This window comes from Saccopteryx leptura, chromosome 3, assembly GCF_036850995.1.
Source record: "Saccopteryx leptura isolate mSacLep1 chromosome 3, mSacLep1_pri_phased_curated, whole genome shotgun sequence".
NCBI lineage: Eukaryota > Metazoa > Chordata > Mammalia > Chiroptera > Emballonuridae > Saccopteryx > Saccopteryx leptura.
This window is the reverse complement of record NC_089505.1, coordinates 148,826,835-148,844,298: the sequence shown is the minus strand read 5'-3', so window position 1 is coordinate 148,844,298 and position 17,464 is coordinate 148,826,835. Positions and strand designations below refer to the sequence as shown.

Sequence of the window (17,464 nt, the reverse complement as noted above, 5' to 3'; positions counted from 1 at the left end):
ACAGGAATGGCTTTGTGGAGGCCACTCAGTGAGTCACCAGTTGGCTTTACCACAGGTCTGGCCACAGCCAGTGGGACTAGGCAGCAGCCCTGGAGTTCACATAGGGTCGGGTGAAGAGGGTTTGCACCTTCCTGTTGGAGGAGCTAAACCCCCTCTACTTGAGGCTGGTAAACAGAGGCATCTCCTCTGCAGGTTTCCATAACCAGCTTAATAGGCAGAGATCAGAATACCCAACAGGCTCTTCTGAGTGCTACCAAGTGCTATTTGGGGCCACTTACCACATAGTTACTGTACGTTTGAAAGAATTTTTACATAGAAAATCTCACTGGAGCTTTTGTGGACACTGCAGCAAACCTTACCTGACTGTGTTTGTGGATTTTGTCAAATGTCAAAGTCTTATAAAAACACTTCTCTAGTGAAAGCAAGAACTCCAAATTCACCCAAGTGTGGCTTGGGAGAATTGCCTTGCTCTCTTAGATACGTAACCTAGAGAATACAGCAAGACACAAATATGACACCAACAATTCTCTAAAACATGTCTTTACAAAGCCATATGTTTATAGAAGTATCAGTTAAGATAATGTCTATGGAAGCATTTGTTAAAATTGTAAGTGTTGGAATATTTATTTCACACATTTATTTCTCATTTAATCTTCTGAGCAACCATGTGAGACAAGTATTATTATTATTATGAATCATTGTTACTATGATGAAGAAACTGAATGGCAAAAGGCCAGGTGATTTGCCAGGTGATTTAAGGTGAATACCTGGCCAGAAACAGGGAGGAGAGGGATTGAAATGCACACAGGGGCTCATGGTTTTCCTGCTACCAGTGTTGCTACATGGCAGAAAGCCTTGTGATCAGCTGTAGGGGAGTGAACATGTGGGGTTCTTCCCTCTCATTACTAATCTGGATTTTTAAACTTCCAGTGGACAACTGAACTTGATGCTGGAAATTCATGCTTCTAGTCATGAACCGATTGAAGCTTTAGATCATGCAATGCTGACTTTTCTGTGCTCCCAGTCTAATCTTGAATTCCCTCTGCAGAGGGAGTGTCCACTGAAGTAAGGAGTTAAGATAAAAAGGCAACACATTTTGAACCTGTAAAAGCACCAATATTAATCCAAATTTGCATCATACAATCAGTATTCCAATGAGAAAATGTATATGCTATTCTGGGATTGCCTCCTTAGACATTGCTTTTCTGTCTCTGTCTCTCTGTCTCTCCATCTAACACACACACACACACACACACACACACACACACACACACATGACACACACAGTTATATACCTTAGGAAAGAAAAAAATCAACCACTTACATTTTTAGAATACAAGGGAAAAGACAGATTTTTTCCCTCTTTTTCATGCTACTTTTAAAATGTGTTATATCCTCAGGAGTAAGCCTACTATACTGGGTTGGGAGAATTAGTCACACAACTCCCCCAAGCACCACTCTGGAAGTGTACCTCTTGGTCTACCTTTTAATATAAGACGCCAGGCTGAAAGGAAGCCATGTCTGGGGAATGGGTAAGCTGAGCTGCCGTGCGTTCCCATAGGAACGCTGGGAACACGCTTCTTTTATTTATGCGCCTTTGCAGCAGCTGCCTCTTTTGGATTCTGGCTCTTAGCAAGTGCAAGCAGCAGCTCCAAGCACAGAACTGCCCTAAATGTCTCTCTTTGAAGCCCTTGAGTCTACAGCCTTCTATTTGTGTCTGGCCCTGATTCATCATGGGTGTGACTGCTTCACCTGCTATGTTACACTTCCAGTAGAGCTAAATCAGATAAAAAAATTTAAAAAAGGAACAATCCCTGGCCAGTAAATCTCTGCAGGAGAGCTGGACAAGTGAGAAGGACAGGAGCTAAGGCAGAGAGTAATTACTATCTGGCATCTGTGTTTCAAAGGATGTTGATATATCTCCCTCACCTGAATGTTTTGCTCTATGTGGAACCCAGCTACCTGTTTGGAAGACTAACAACAGTTGGATGCAGACCCACAATCAGTCTAGGTTTTGGAATAGTTATGATTCATAGCAGAAATGGCATTATGAATAAATTAGCACAGATTTTAAAGAAACTTTTACTTATTCTCAAGAATCCAAACACTTAACTTTTAGGTAGAAATAGCTGGAGACATTAACTCACTCATTTATTCATGCATTTACTATTTGATCCTGTGCCTCTCAAATAATAAAATTTATCATGTTCTGCTGAAATGGCCTATTCAACTCTGTGGGTCCATCTAGCTGATCACTATGTCCCAGTTGCCTGGAATATAGTAAGTCCTTATCAATTATTTTCAAGCCAAAAGAAGAAAGAAAGATATAAAACACATTAACATATAATTAATATAATTATATTATATATGATACATATTAATATCTATATAATATATATATATTCTTTTGTCTGTATGATAAGGTAGGAATTTATTGTACTAGAAAAGCAATTTTCAACCAGTGTGCCACAAGAATTTTAAAGCAAGCAATACTTGACTAGTCAGGAACACTGACCTCTTTTCCTTTAGATTGTCAAATAAAAAATGACAACAGCCAACACAATAGCCACATAGTGTGAATGAATCAAAATTATACTTATTTCTTGTCAGATCGGCAAAAATATATTTTTGGTGTGCTGCAGAATTTTAATTAGTTTATGTGTGCCATGAGATGGAAAGGGTTGAAAATTGCTGTAGAATATATATTGCATGTAATAGGTAACATTTACAGAGTAGTAACTATGGGCCAAATTTTATTTTATGTGACTTTCACAGATTGTTTCTTTTAATCCTCACAATAATCATTGAGTATGTACTATGACTCCCCCATTTTATGGACGAGGAAGCAAATACAAAGAGGTTAATTAGCTTGGCTAACATCACACATAGGAAATGGCAGGGACAGAATATGAACCCAGCCAACCCAACTGGGAGAGTGTGCTCCTAATCACTGCAATGCACAGCCTCCCGATACACCATAAGCTCGCTGCTACAAACTCTGGTGACGGAGAAAGGAAATTTTCTAAAAATGTTCTGAAGTTGAAGTTGGAGATTGAGCTGTTGTCTCTCCCCTCCCTCTCAAAAAATATCTGCAAGTACACTGTCCAGTTAGGGTACCAGAACACAGAAAACTGATCTGTGCTCTGATAGACAGGAAACTGACACTATCATAGTGACCACTGGGAATGATTCTCTTTACCTCTGCTCCTCTGTCACCATTCTTCACAACTGAGCAAATTAAAACATCAATAAAACACCCCAAGAAGAATCAGCTCCTCATGGAACTTCTGGGCCTAAATGTAGTGAGGAGCTTCCCTGCCTCTTGTTAACCTGGCTTCAAGTTCCCCCCTGCCAACTGCTTAGACACGTGACAGCTCAGAGTGGTATCTGAACCAACCTGCTCTCCAATCCATAGCCCAATCACCGGCTGAAGCTCTCAGAGGCACCGGCCCCAGAAAGCAGAGGGTTCCTCTGCATTTAAAAACAGAATAACAAATAGACAACATTTGAAAACTCTGAGTATTGAAATCAGTGATTAACTTGGGATCTTCGGAAATTATACATGGTGACTAAAAGGACAATTGTGGGCAGTGAGCCAAGGCCAAGGCTTAGGTGATGGAAGTGTGGCATCTTGATATGGAATGCAAGTCCTTTACTTGTCTTGGATGCAGTCTCTAGTGAAGAGAGGATGCTATAGCATTTCTCCACTACCAAGTGGACTAAGACCCAAATACCTCTACATTCCCTACTTCAGTCTCTTTTGCTGTCAGTATATTAAAAATGGAGGCAGCACAATAAGCTTGTCATTTTTCAAAAGTTGTGAGACGAATTTTGTGTCAGAGGACAAAAGGGAGAGAGAAGGTAGAAGGAGACAGTCAGGTTCCAAGGGAGAAAAACCCAGGAGGTGAAGTGACTTGGGTGGGTGGAGCAAGGCCTAGAAGAAAGGGAGGTGTCAGCCTTGGGAAGAAAAGGCGCTATTTCCCTACTTGAAACTAAACAGAAGGGGATTCCTGAAGTTTCAGAGAGGTTTGGAGGGACCTAGAAAGATGATGGCAATCATGGGAGGTGGCCTCAAAATTTTCAGAAATGTATGAGGCAAAATCAAGTGAATTCTGTGAGTGAATTTAAATATTATGCAGTTACATTTTCATACTAAAGATTCTAGTTCATTCAATTTTTAGAAAAAAATAAATTGTCATTTATAATTTAGGTATAGATAACAAACTTTTCACAATAGGATGGTGAATATTATAAACATTAACCTTTGGTTTGACTCAGCAATAATATATCTTCATTCTGGATCTCTGCATTCAATATAGGAAAATTCCACCAATAACACTGAATCTTCTTTTAAAGATATATTCTGCAGGATTGATTTGTAAAACCATTTGTTTTATAAAGTGATTCTCAGAAGTTTTCTTTTCTGTTATTCTAACTTTCCTATTATTTTAGTTTAGAAAAATCAATTTAAAGACTTTTAAATATTGTACTTTTAGGGTAAGGTAATTTGTTATAAATGGAAGGCTAAATACTCCCTCAAGAATGCATATTTGTAAATGGTGTTTTAAAAATCTATCCTTTACTTATGGAAAAGAAACTACATAAAAGATAAATGTGAGACCAAAAAGTTTAATGATTTGAACTTAAAAAACTGATATTATTTTGAGCACTGTTTATGATGGATTATAGAGCCTCCATCACTGAGTATATGTTCCCCAGGAAGGCTTCAGGTACAACACAGAAACCATAAACTCAGTCATGACGAGTGGACTCCACTAAGATCTGTGAGCAGAATACGAGCTACCTTGCCATGCTAAAAAGGAGGCATTGACGGAGGTGGGGGGACAGAGATTAAAGAGTCAAATATTTTTTAGAAATAAGAATAGCATCTCAGCAGTTAGCAAGAGTCTTTGGATACATTGATCCTATAGGTCAAGAAGAAGTAAAATGCTGTGGAACTCTCACAAATAAAGACAGTAATTGAAGAGAGGATATGGTAGCAAGTTATGTGGAAACAGGGTATGAAATAAATAACAAGGTAGATCCCCTTCCTGTCCTCTCAACTTCTACTAATGGCTCAACAATTCTTCTAGTTACCTTGACCAAAAAGTAGAGTCATCTATAATGACCCCTTTCTCCTCAATCAATCAGCAAATCTTCTCACTCCACTAGAATAATATTTCTCAACATCTATTACTGTCTCTCTGTTTCTACTTGCTTTTGCTGGGAACCTCCTGCTTTACCATCTGTCCTCTAGTACCCAAAACAAAGTTGCCAGATTAATCTTTCAAAAGCAAACTCTGGCCAGGTCACCACTTGCTCAAAAACTTAGAATGGCTTCCTAGTGTGAGCTGAAGACAATAAAAAATTATTACATTAAGTTTCACTTAGAGTAGTTGTTCTCAATATGTGGTATCTGGACTATCAGCCTCTGCATCCCCTGGGAACTGGCTAAAAAATGCAAATTTTGACTCTGCATTATACCTACCTAATCAAAAAATCTAGGAGTGGCCCCAGCAATATGTGCTTTAAGAAGTCTTCCAGGCCTTGGCTTGTGGCTCAGTGGATAGAGCATTGGCCCAGGTTATAGATGTCTTGGGTTCGATTCCTGGTCAGGGCACACAGGAGAAGCAACCACCTGCTTCTTCTCTTCTTCCTCTTCCTCTTCTCCTTCTTTTCCTCTTCTTCTCCCACAATCAGTGGCTTGCTTGGTTCAAGTGTGGCCCCAGGTGCTGAGGATAGCTTGGTTAGGCTGAGCATGTCAGCCTCAGGTTCTAAAACTAGCTCTGTTGATTTGAATATCAGCCCCAGACAGGATTTCCAGGTGGATCCCAGTGGGGGCACATGCAGAAGACTGCCTAACTAACTCCCCTACTTTTACCTTAAGAAAACAAAGTCTTTCAGTTGATTCTGATGCATACTAAAATTTGAAAAACACTGATATGATGATTGAGACCATGAACTCATGGCTTCAGATCACTGGGTCCCAAATCCTCTTTTTTCTGATTGGCTGAATTCTTTACACAACTCATTCTCCAAGCCTCAGTTTCCTTATTTAAAAATAAGGTCTAGTCCTGGCCAGTTGGCTCACTGGTAGAGCATCAGCCTAGCATGTGGAAGTCCCAGGTTCGATTCCCAGCCAGGGCACACAGTAGAAGTGCCCATCTGCTTCTCCACCCTTCCCCCTGTTCTGTCTCTCTATCTCTCTCTTCCCCTCCTGCAGCCAAGGCTCAATTGGAGTAAAGTTGGCCCAGGTGCTGAGGATAGCTCTATGGCCTCCATCTCAGGTGTGAGAATGGCTCCAGTTGCAACAGAGCAATGCCCCAGATGAGCAGAGTATCACCCCGTAGCGAGCATGTTGTGTGGATCCCATCGGGCACATGTGGAAGTCTGTCTGTCTGCCTCCCAGCTTCTCACTCCAGAAAAATACTAAATAAATAGATAGATAGATAGATAAATAATGGGGTTTAATTGAGGTTGCCACCATGAGTTATAAACAGCAAATCATATGCTCAACATAGGAGTTTATCTACATGGAGCCCTCCATAATTATCACTGTTACTATTATTACTAAAGGCTACCCTTCTGCTGACCCTAAAATATTTTTGACAGGCTGGTTCAGTTGACCCACTCACCATTTCTGGCAAGTCTAGTACCACTAACACAGTGCGTTCCTCATCTATGGGTTCAAATATTTGGCATATGAATCAGTGAGGAGCAAATACCAGAAAATTCTTGATACTAATTAAGTGCCTTAGGGAAGAAGCTTAGTTTGAAATTGAATGGAGTGAAATTTAATGAATGTTAATGAGGCATTGATTTACTATCTGACCTGAGAAAATGTGATAAACCAGTTGCTTGTATTCCCATCTGTGAAATGGGATTAATGTTATTAACCTCCTTTAAAAGAATTATCCCTACAGATTCACTGCACATAGAAAGTGCCCACAGGTGTTGAAAATGATTCCTGTGATACATAATAATGAGTCACACCTGCAGCAATGGGGACAAGCTATGAATTATATCCATCAACTGAACTGGGAACAATGATGTTTCTGTTTTGAGTTGTTATCCACGTTTCCTTGTAATTCTGCTCATGGGTACACTAGAAATATTTCTTTTAGACTTCTGTCACATTTGGAGAGAGGTTGCTAGAGAAAATATTGTCTCTCCTGTGGTTAAGAATTACTGAGATCATTTGTGAGAATTGTCAATAAGGACATGTTGTCTATGTAGAAAATTCTAACACTGCAAAATCCCAGAAATAAGATGCTTGACCATGTCACAGTAAGGGTTAGGAAAGGTGTGTGGATGTATGAAAGCATATCCACTATGGTAATAGTAAATATTGTGATATTTATATATTATATTCATTGTTATATATTTTACAATACTTATAGTAATAAATATATTTTTTAAAATGTTTATAGAAGAAATATTACAAAAATAACTAAATAAATAAACGGTTTGATTTAGTGATGGGGAACATGTAGGGCCATTTTCACACATGAAGTAGATACAATGTTATCATTTGTCACCTTTAATACTCCCCATGACTTGTCAATTTTCTTTTAATCCTAGGAAGATTAAATAAAACCTGATTCTGACAATATTATAACTGATTTCTTCTGCCACGAGGTGGCCCCCTTTTCTCTGTAAGCCACAGCAAAGTTTGGAAATGACTTTCCTTAGAACAAGACTGCCCATGCCCCCCACTGCTGAGGTCCAACAGCCAGGATCCCTTGCGTCAGACCTAGGTCTACTCCACTCCCATTACCTGTTGCTCTCTGCCTTATACAAGTAAGCTCCACCTATATATACACGCCCCATTCCCAGTGAACTTCTTTCTGACAGTTTCCCTCACGTACTAAGCCTTACAGTAGAAGGACCTGCTTTCTGAATTATAGGCACTTGCTGCACTGTATTTTATGGCTTTGATAATGCCTTCCAGGCTAAACGGTTATCATCTTAAGTCAAGAACCATTTCTTATTTTTGTCATTATTTTCATCATTTAGCAAAACACCTGTAAATTTGGAACCCTCTCCATAGTCTAGTAAATGGGGCTTGAAAGACAATGAGTGACTGGAGAGCAGCATATACCAACTGTTCTTCAACATTGGCTGATCTTTTCCTGGCTAATGGGAAATTTCAGAACAAAAAGAAATGGCCAGATTTTAAAAAAGTCTTGTAATACCAAGGTTGTCATCAACAAAAATTACAGATAGGGATGATCTGCACTTCGGATTCACATCCTCAGCCCAGGTCAAGGTTGAAGATCCAGCCGGTTGAATGGTCCCTCCTGCCCCTCCCACTGAGGCTGCTAAGACTTCAGCACTGCTCCCCACTTACACCTTCTGTGAAAGGCAAGCTCCTCATTTTCAGCTGAGTTACATGTCAGCATCTTGAGGGAGCAGGGGACATAAACTGGCTCTACAGCGTGTTAGGCTGGCATGGGTAAGTGTAGTTTTATTTATTTGTTTGTTTGTTTGTTTGTTTTTGTATTTTTCTAAAGCTAGAAACAGGAGAGACAGTCAGACAGACTCCCGCATGCGCCCGACCGGGATCCACCCAGCACACCCACCAGGGGGCGACGCTCTGCCCATCAGGGGGCAATGCTCTGCCCCTCTGGGGCGTCGCTCTGTTGCGACCAGAGCCACTCTAGCGCCTGGGGCAGAGGCCAAGGGGCCATCCCCAGTGCCCGGGCCATCTTTGCTCCAATGGAGCCTCGGCTGCAGGAGGGGAAGAGAGAGACAGAGAGGAAGGAGAGGGGGAGGGGCGGAGAAGCAGATGGGAGCTTCTCCTGTGTGCCCTGGCTGGGAATAGAACCCGGGACTTCTGCACGCCAGGCCGATGCTCTACCACTGAGCCAACCGGCCAGGGCCTGTAGTTGTTGTTTTTTTAACAACTGAGGATCTCCACTCTAAAGAAAGAGCCAATTGAGGAAGACTAAGTTTCTGAAGATGAGAATCTCAGGTTTACCTCAGACTTTTATCATACTTATTGTGTGACCTTGTTCAAACGTCCTTGTCAGATCCAGCTTATAATTATTTCCATCAGTGTTCCCTCTCCAGCCTTCACCTGCTAGCTGTGCCTGCCTCAACCTCGATCCCCTTAGTTTGACTACATCTGATGTCAGTCACCTGCCTGACCTCAGCTGTGTTGACCTCCATTACCTGTGATCTCTTTCTGACTCCTTCCCTCATTAGGTCTTCACTGTGCCTATTATAGGACTGGTTGCCAACAGCAACCATCATAGAAACATAGGTGAAACCTCAGTTAAAACATCCTCTCCCAGTGTCCTTGTGACATATATGGGCATTACAAAATGTTAGAATTTTACACTTTGGTTAGTCATACACATATATATTTTTGAGAAGGTACCAATAATATGTCTTTCAAATCTCATTTCGTGATAAGTGTGGGTTTTCTCTAAAACCACGAAAGACGAAGGAAAAATAACGAGTGACTACTGGTCCTTCTGTAGGGCATGGCCCAATATCAAGTCTTGGGCTTGTTTTCTCCCTGCACTCTATAACACCCTGATTTTCTGTCTTAGTTTTCTTTCTAGAGCTGTTGGAACAGAGTTCCACAAAGTAAGCAGCTTAATAACACAGAAATTTATTTTCTCACAGTTCTGGAAGCTAAAAGTCCTAAATCAATGTGTGGGAAGGGTTGGTTCCTCTTGAGGGCTTGAGGCAGAATCTGTTTTCTGCCAGTCCCTAGGTTCTTGATGTGCCTGGCTTGTTGCTGCATCACCTCTGCCTCCATTGACATCACACAGCATCCTCCAGGGTGTCTCTCTCCTTTTCTTATTGTAACACAGGTCATATTGGATTAAGGGCCCAGCCTGCTCCAACATGACCTCATCTTAATTTACTACATCTTCAACAACCTTATTTCCAAATAAGGTCACACTTTGAGGTATTGAGGGTTAGGACTTCAACATCTTTTGCGAGGGACACAATTCAACCTATAAAACCCCCTCACATTTTTACCACAGCCTTCACTTCGTTTCCATTATGAGTTTCAAACAGAATTTCTTATGTTTTCCAGAAAAGAGCACACATGGGCTTCTGGGTGTCACACTGGACTCAACCCCAACTTCCCTACCTACTTTCTCAGGCCTGCTTCGACCAGTTTTGCCACCTTCAAAATAGAGATTATATATATCTACCTTGCAGGAATATTACATTCCTACTAACTAGGAATATTAAATTAACATGCAGTATATTGTAAGTTCTCAACAAATTTCATGAAGAATTTCCTTCTTCAATGAATAATTATTAAATAGCGGAGAAAGCCTGACCGTGGTGGTGCAGTGGATAAGGCACCACCCTGCAATGCTGAAGTTGCTGGTTTGAAACCTCTGGCTTGTCTGGTCAAGGCATATAGGAGTTGATGCTTCCAGTTTCTCCCCCCTTCTCTCTCTCTCTCTCTCTGCCTCTCCTTCTCTCCCCCTCTCTAAAATAAATAAATAAAAACATAAATAAATAGCAGAGAAAAAGTTTCACTAAAGTGAACCTTCACACCAATGTTTCCTTTGGAGTTAATAAGAAACATTTCTGTGCCATCATTGCCAAAAGCATCCTAAAGCCTTTTCAGTTTGTTAGCTGTGAACCTCCGTTTGTTAGTTTGTGAACCTCCAACAAAAATATAGAGTTGTGGGCAAATGCTTTAAAACAATTGCTCTGGATGTTTTGATAAGAATAAACTTATTAAACCACCTACATGATTATAGACATAAACAAGGGCTTAAATAATCTGGCTTTAAATGCTCTATAAAAATCTGAATTTTAGTACCGTGCTCTAGTCTATGGCTCATAAAGGAAGCTCCTATTTTGGTGTGTCTGGGTGAGTCTGGCTATGTAAACTTTGAAAAACCTTTGAATTAAAAAAAATGGTTATGGTTTACTGCTTGACAATCTTTTTAAGTGAGAAGAGACAGGCATTGCATCACCAAGATAACTTTATTTAAACTTATTAGTTCTTGGAAATTATTTACTCCCCTTTGTGTATAACACACACACACACACACACACACACACACACACACACAAAAACAAAAAACCAAAAAACAAAGGTCTATTAGGATAGGATGAAAACAAAGGTCTGTTAGGATAGAATGTGTATGATTTTTACAGATATGGTGTGGCTGCTGAAATCTTTAAAGATTTATCTTACATATACTTTTAGGTCTTCCTTTTGTGAAACTTTGATAGCATAATAAAATTAGATTTGCTGAATTTCACTAAACTGTAAAGTAACATGTCATCAGCTTCACTTACTTTTCAAAAAATATTTCTCTATGGTAATGCTCATCAATCTAGCTTTTCAGCCCCTAAACATGAAACTCTGAAACAAAAAGGATGACTCCATCAGTTTTGCATGTGACAAGACGTTAAACATTTAACACTCCCACATTGTAGCACCAGCTGCCTCTGGATAATGTAGACTTGCTTAGGTTTGGTTTAGAGAAAAAAGGAGGAGGAGGAGGAGGAGGAGGAGAAGAAGAAGAAAGAAGGAAGGAAAAGGAACTACTCTTTTAGACATGTGCTTGCTAAGCAAATATTTTCTTCTGAGGGAATATTATGAGGGAGTCACCATCAGGTTCTCAATTCCTGGGAGTGCCCCTGTTTCTACACCTTCTTTTTTTTTCTAGTTAGACAATGATTTGTTTTCTTGAGTACATAGACATTTATGCACCAAGATAGAGGCTGTGGATTACTTATATTTCCAATTGGGTGGGAGGACTTGTTTATTCTCATAATATTGAGCCATCCAATGAATACAGTTCTCGAGCAGATTCAGATAAAATTTAGCATCTTTATCCTTTCTGCTCCTCTCAAGATGCTTTTAAACAGCAACAGCTTCTTAATTAAATGATAGAGATCCTCAGAAAGACCAGGAGTAAGTTCTTTGTACTTAAAAATTCTCAAGATTTTATTGCCTTTCACAAAATATACTTGTTCAATGCCATGTGAGTCTCTCAGGATCACACCGATTTGTGAGGAAATTAGGCCCTTCTTGACCAGTATGTACACTGCTCCTTGATGCCATCAGATGTCAACTTCAGCCAGATGGAACACTGTGGCAATAGGGGCAGAGCCAACAGAGACAGTCCCTTTCCAAGAATGTGCATGAACCCCATTATGGTGGCTGACAGGCAGCAAAAAAGAGCTGTTTCTTCACCTTCTCATGGATTGACTTTGATATGAGCACGTAGTGCACTGGATTAAATATTTTGTTCTTTGAGGGACAGAGTAGATCTTCAGTCAAGGACATACCTTAATCCTACTGTAAGAGCTCAAAAAATCTGAGCTGAGTGAATGAACTAGAAAAGCACTATGTATGGCCCACTGGGTCACGCTAACTCTCTCCACAACCAATTCTTTATCTTGGGCACTTCTGCTGTTGTTTCAGACCAGTCAAGGAGCATTGACTGAGCTACCTGTGCACTCAGTTGATCTAACAACACAATCTGTTGATGATGCCATTGTTGATCCCAAACTAGCATCGACGTTTAGGAGCCAGGTGGTTTTGTTCTTTAAGTATCTTGTCATGAGTAATGTCCCTGAGATGGCAAAAATGATTTATGGTTTTCCTTGGTGAGCCATTGACCTAGGTGAGAGGCAGAAAAGGTCAATGACAGGTACTCATACAGTCTGCCTAGTCATAAGGCTTGTTAAGAGCATTTTCCATATGGAAGGAGGCATGATGCAGTGAAATGCCCACTTTGAAGAACATTATATGAAGCTCCTGACAAGGAAGATAGAACAGTATAACTAGCTCTCTGTCAGTAGTAGGTGTTGGTTCTTTCATTCAATGAACTTTTGATGAGGAACTACCATGTGCCAGTGCTATTCTAGGCACTAAAGGATGAGGCAGATGGGAGTGGTGTGGGAGTGGAGATACATATATAGAAGAATAAGGCATATGGCTGAGACGCTGGGCAGTTAACTCAGTAGATCTCAGTTTCATCATCCACTTTTTAATGTAGAGATTAACAAACTAGAAGCTGTGAAACCTTTGGGTAAGTTAATTTCTTTTTTTTAATCATGGAGTCTGTTTCTTTATATCTTTATTTCCTTTTCTTCACCATTTAAAGAAACAGTCTCATAAACAGATGCTCATGTGAATGATGTCATCAAGACAGTATTAGCTGAGTGCCGAGAGCCACACTGCAGTGCCGCCTGGTTTGCACAGTTCCCAGGGCCAATCTTGGGTTCAAGGTAGAGCTTTACTGTCTGTGTCAACCAGGTCTTATCTGTATCACCACATTTTTTCTATATACCTGCATCTTTCCAATGACCCATTCTAAACATAGCTGCAGAAGTCATGCTCATTTATGGTCAGTAAGAATTTAGAGTCATTCCAGTGCAATTTCAACAAAGATGACTGCTTGTTGTTATATTTAGTCCCATATAGAGCTTCACATGCTTACTGCCTAGATGAAGAGTCTGAGATCTTAGTTATCAGAAGGAAAGCTGAATAAAGAAAAGCTATTCTCTTCCTTCCAATTTTTCTTTGTTACTGAGCTTGTCTCCATATTTTTCTCTTATTTCTACTTCTACTTACTTTAAATTTCCATTCATCTTTCCTGTTCTAGCTACACCAAACCTTTTGCTATTCTCCAGATGTACCACACTGGTGTCCACCTTTCTACTTTTGCCTCCACTGCTCCTTTGCTCGAGTACACATTTTCTTTCCTGTCTGTTTGATTAACTTTTTCATTTTTAAGTAGCATTGGCTTCAGGAAACTTCCATGACTCTCTGCAGGCTCTTTGGGTATCCTACGCTTGGCTCAGATCTTCATGTCTATTTCTCTGGCCTCCTCAGTAGACTAACCCCTGTCTAGTCTAGGGAGATATGTTATCCATCTTGGTATTTCCAATGTTCACTGTAGAGTTTGACACATAGGAGGTGCTTAATCTGTGTTAAATGAATGCATTCCCAGTGGAACAACCCAAAGAAAGATTTATTAGCATTAGGTAAATGCAGAGGCTACGGTCATAAGAGAACATTGACATACGTATTAAAGTTTTCTGATTTGTAAGTAAAACACAGATAACCCTTTAAATTAACAAGGAAAATACAAAGAAGGAAGAAAGTATTAAAGATCATATATTCAGTTTGCCAAGGGTGTTTATACAAGATAAGTTATCAATATATTGGGGCTCACTAGACAGGGTCAGATATAGTGCCATTTACCTTAGTAGAAGCTCAACATATATTTGTGAGTTATTCAATTAATTTTATGAATTTTCAAATTCTAGTCATACCCAAGTAAACTCTGTATACTGCTTAAATTCCTATATCTCTTTTCCTAAGATAAAGAGTTTATTTAAACCAATGTAATACATAAATGTTTCTACATTAGAACAAACTATTGTGTAAGGTGCTGGCCTAATCTAATGCATAGTAATTGAAAAAAAATACAAGAAACTTGATAATATTTCAACTATCTTTTTCCCCTTTTATACTGATATAAAAAAGGGTGAGAATTTATTGCCCTTTGTGCTAAAGATCTTTCTGTAAGTAAAAATTGGAAGGTAAATAACGTAATTCAATTTTTCTTTCAGGTAGTATTTAAACTCAGAATTGTCCACACTTTTGCAAACTAAGATAGCCAAAGAATACACAAGCAATAGAAAAGTTGTCAAAAAATTGAAATTAAGATCACTCAATACCCCAAAATAGTTCATAGGTAAGAGTCCCAGGCAAATACTATATTCCTTCACATATATCATATGTTAAAAACAACAACCAATATTTTAACATGTTTTGTTACCATTTTTTTACTTCTTTATGATTATATAATTTTTACTCTATGTTAATATGATAAAATAGTATTAAAGAAAAGAGTATAAGACTCATCTTGCCCTGTACAATAAATGACTGTTTTTTTAATACACAGTGAAAAATGTCCATTTGGGTAAAACCATGTTGTCTCTCAGACACTTTCAATCCTTTCCATTTTCATGTACTATGCCAGCATTTAGCAGGCACATTCACAATTAACCACAGTTTTCCTTTCAAGGATTACAAAGAAAGAAAAATTGAATCCTCAAAAGTCATTTCCCCTGATTTCTGTCATTTTTATGTAAATAGCTGCTTGGTAGAAAACAAACAGAAACCCTGACTTTAATCCAAATGGCAGCTTTTGGGGAATGGTCAACATTGTTAAATTTGACAAACAAGCAGTATAGTTAGGTGTGAAAAAGCTACTTGAAATACACAGGTGCAGTATCTAGTTAAGAGAAAAAGGAGTGTCCTAGTATCTCAAAAAAGAATAAGTGATAAAAAACAGAGAGTGCCTAAATTAGGATTCTAAAATCCAGTCAGGCATCGACTTTATCTTCTAAGCCTTGAGAAGATGTTTATCCATCTCTTGGTAGGACAATGAAATAGTGACAGTGATCTCTAGCTTAAAACGAAACAGGCCCTGGCTGGTTGGCTCAGCAGTAGAGCGTCGGCCTGGTGTGTGGAAGTCCTGGGTTTGACTCCCGGTTAGAGCACACAGGAGAAGCTCCCATCTGCTTCTCCTCCAGTCCCCCCCTTTACCTCCCGCAGCCATGGGTCCAATGAACAGGTTTGTCCCCGGTGCTGAGGATGACTCCATGGCCTCAACTCAGGCACTAAAACAGCTTGGTTGCTGAGTAATGGAACAGCAGCCCCGGATGGGCAAGACATCAGCTCGACAGGGGTTGCCGGGTGGATTCTGGTAGGGGAACATGCAGGAGTTTGTCTCTCCACCTCCCTGCCTGTCACTTGATAAAAATAATAATAATAACAAACAAAAAAGCAATGCAAAATTTCAAAGGATGATATTATTTCATAGGTATTTTCTCCAATCCTTGAAAAAACAAGGCAAAGTAATATCATGATCCCTATGTTGGTAAGCTCAGGTAGGCCTAAGTTTACACTGTTCTTAAAAGGCAGAACTGGCATTTGAACACAAATATATCTGCCTTTAAGATGCACACTCTTTTCCAGTGTAGCACACATATTTCCACTTCTGTGATCAGAAAGTCATCCTTTTCCTTCTTGGCCTTTCTTTTAAGGGACACTTTTCCTGGTCCAGGTTCTGACAATTAAGTCCCTGTCAGAAGACTTTTGATTTCTTGCTTAAAGGATATAGGACAGGAAAACATGCTGGTACACATTAGCCCCTTTTGCCTGGTCTAAATGCCTGGAGCTGTTGCAGCCATTTTGTAACCATGTAGCTGCAAACATGATAAAGACAGACCAATATGCTCAAGATTGTGAAAGGAAGAAAATGAGCCTAAGTCATCTATGGCCTGAGAAGCTGCAGAACCATTGCTCATGACTATCCTTATACTCTTCTTGTTACGTGTGAAACACAGGCCACTGCTTCATTAAACAACTATTCAGTGAATTTTCTGTTACTTTTAGCTGAAAACTTTCTTACAGAATACAGTAGTGTTGATTAAAAACTAACAAATTAGGTATTAGATGACTAATAATGTATTGAGTATTCAAAGAAAAGCATGCTCTCTTCTCTTTCCACTTCCCACTCTTTATCCTGACACCATCTTGAAGAGAGACAAACCTCATGGTCTTAAAAGCCTTCCTTGTTTTCCTTTCTGAAGGATAGGAAAGTGCTGGCTTCCTAGGTCAAAGCTACCAAAGGTCAGCTTCCCCAGCCTGACAAATTCTTTCTCAGCATGGAAGGGAAGTTTTATCATGAAATAGCCACCTAGATGTTTCCTGTTCTATTTTCTTTTAAAATATACAGAGAGTAAAAGCCTAAGATTCTCATATAAAACAGATAATTCAGAGGGATGATATCAGCTCAGAGGATTGTGTGCAGTTGGAGCATTCTCTGTTTATAACTTTCTCCCACAAATGCTACAAATGAGTCCATACCCAACCAGCTTTCCTTAGCCTTCATTCTATGTTTTGTTCTTGGTGTCAATGAGCTCTAATGTGGGCCAAAAAAAGACTTTAGAGTCAAAAGGTTTGCATTGATTAAGTCATTCATTCATTCAATATACATATATCCACCACTTACTACATGCCAAAAATTATGATAAATATTAAAAACACAAAGATGAAAGACAGAAGAACACAAACAATATACAGTGTGTGTGTGTGTGTGTGTGTGTGTGTGTGTGTGTGTATGAGTGTGCCTGCATGCTTCTGTGTATAAGGGGACAGTTAATATAATTATAATGATTATAACAGTTTCTATGCCCTTATGAGATACGTACAGGATAAGATGGCCAAAACCATGATGGGTATATAACCAATTGAAAGTATTTAGGAAGGCTTCCTAGAGGAGGAGATTTTGAAGTTGAGCTTGGTTTTTATTGAATCTTTTAAGTATTGTGTGCTAAAAAGATGAGGGGTAATAAAAAGTCTGAAAACTTCCCTTCATGTGTGCTACTTGCAAGCTTTTTTGGATCCATATTTAAAGAATTCTTAGAAAATGCTTACCTTGAA

At 39.4% G+C, this 17,464-nt stretch overlaps 1 protein-coding gene and 1 pseudogene across 2 annotated transcripts in view; both read right to left on the bottom strand.

Annotated features, from left to right (window-relative positions):
- TNNI3K (TNNI3 interacting kinase) overlaps positions 1–17,464 on the bottom strand; it is a 286,731-nt gene that overhangs the window by 19,952 nt on the left and 249,315 nt on the right. The gene's annotated exons all lie outside the window — the stretch shown is intronic.
- On the bottom strand, positions 1,487–12,149 carry LOC136397291 (small ribosomal subunit protein uS15-like; annotated as a pseudogene).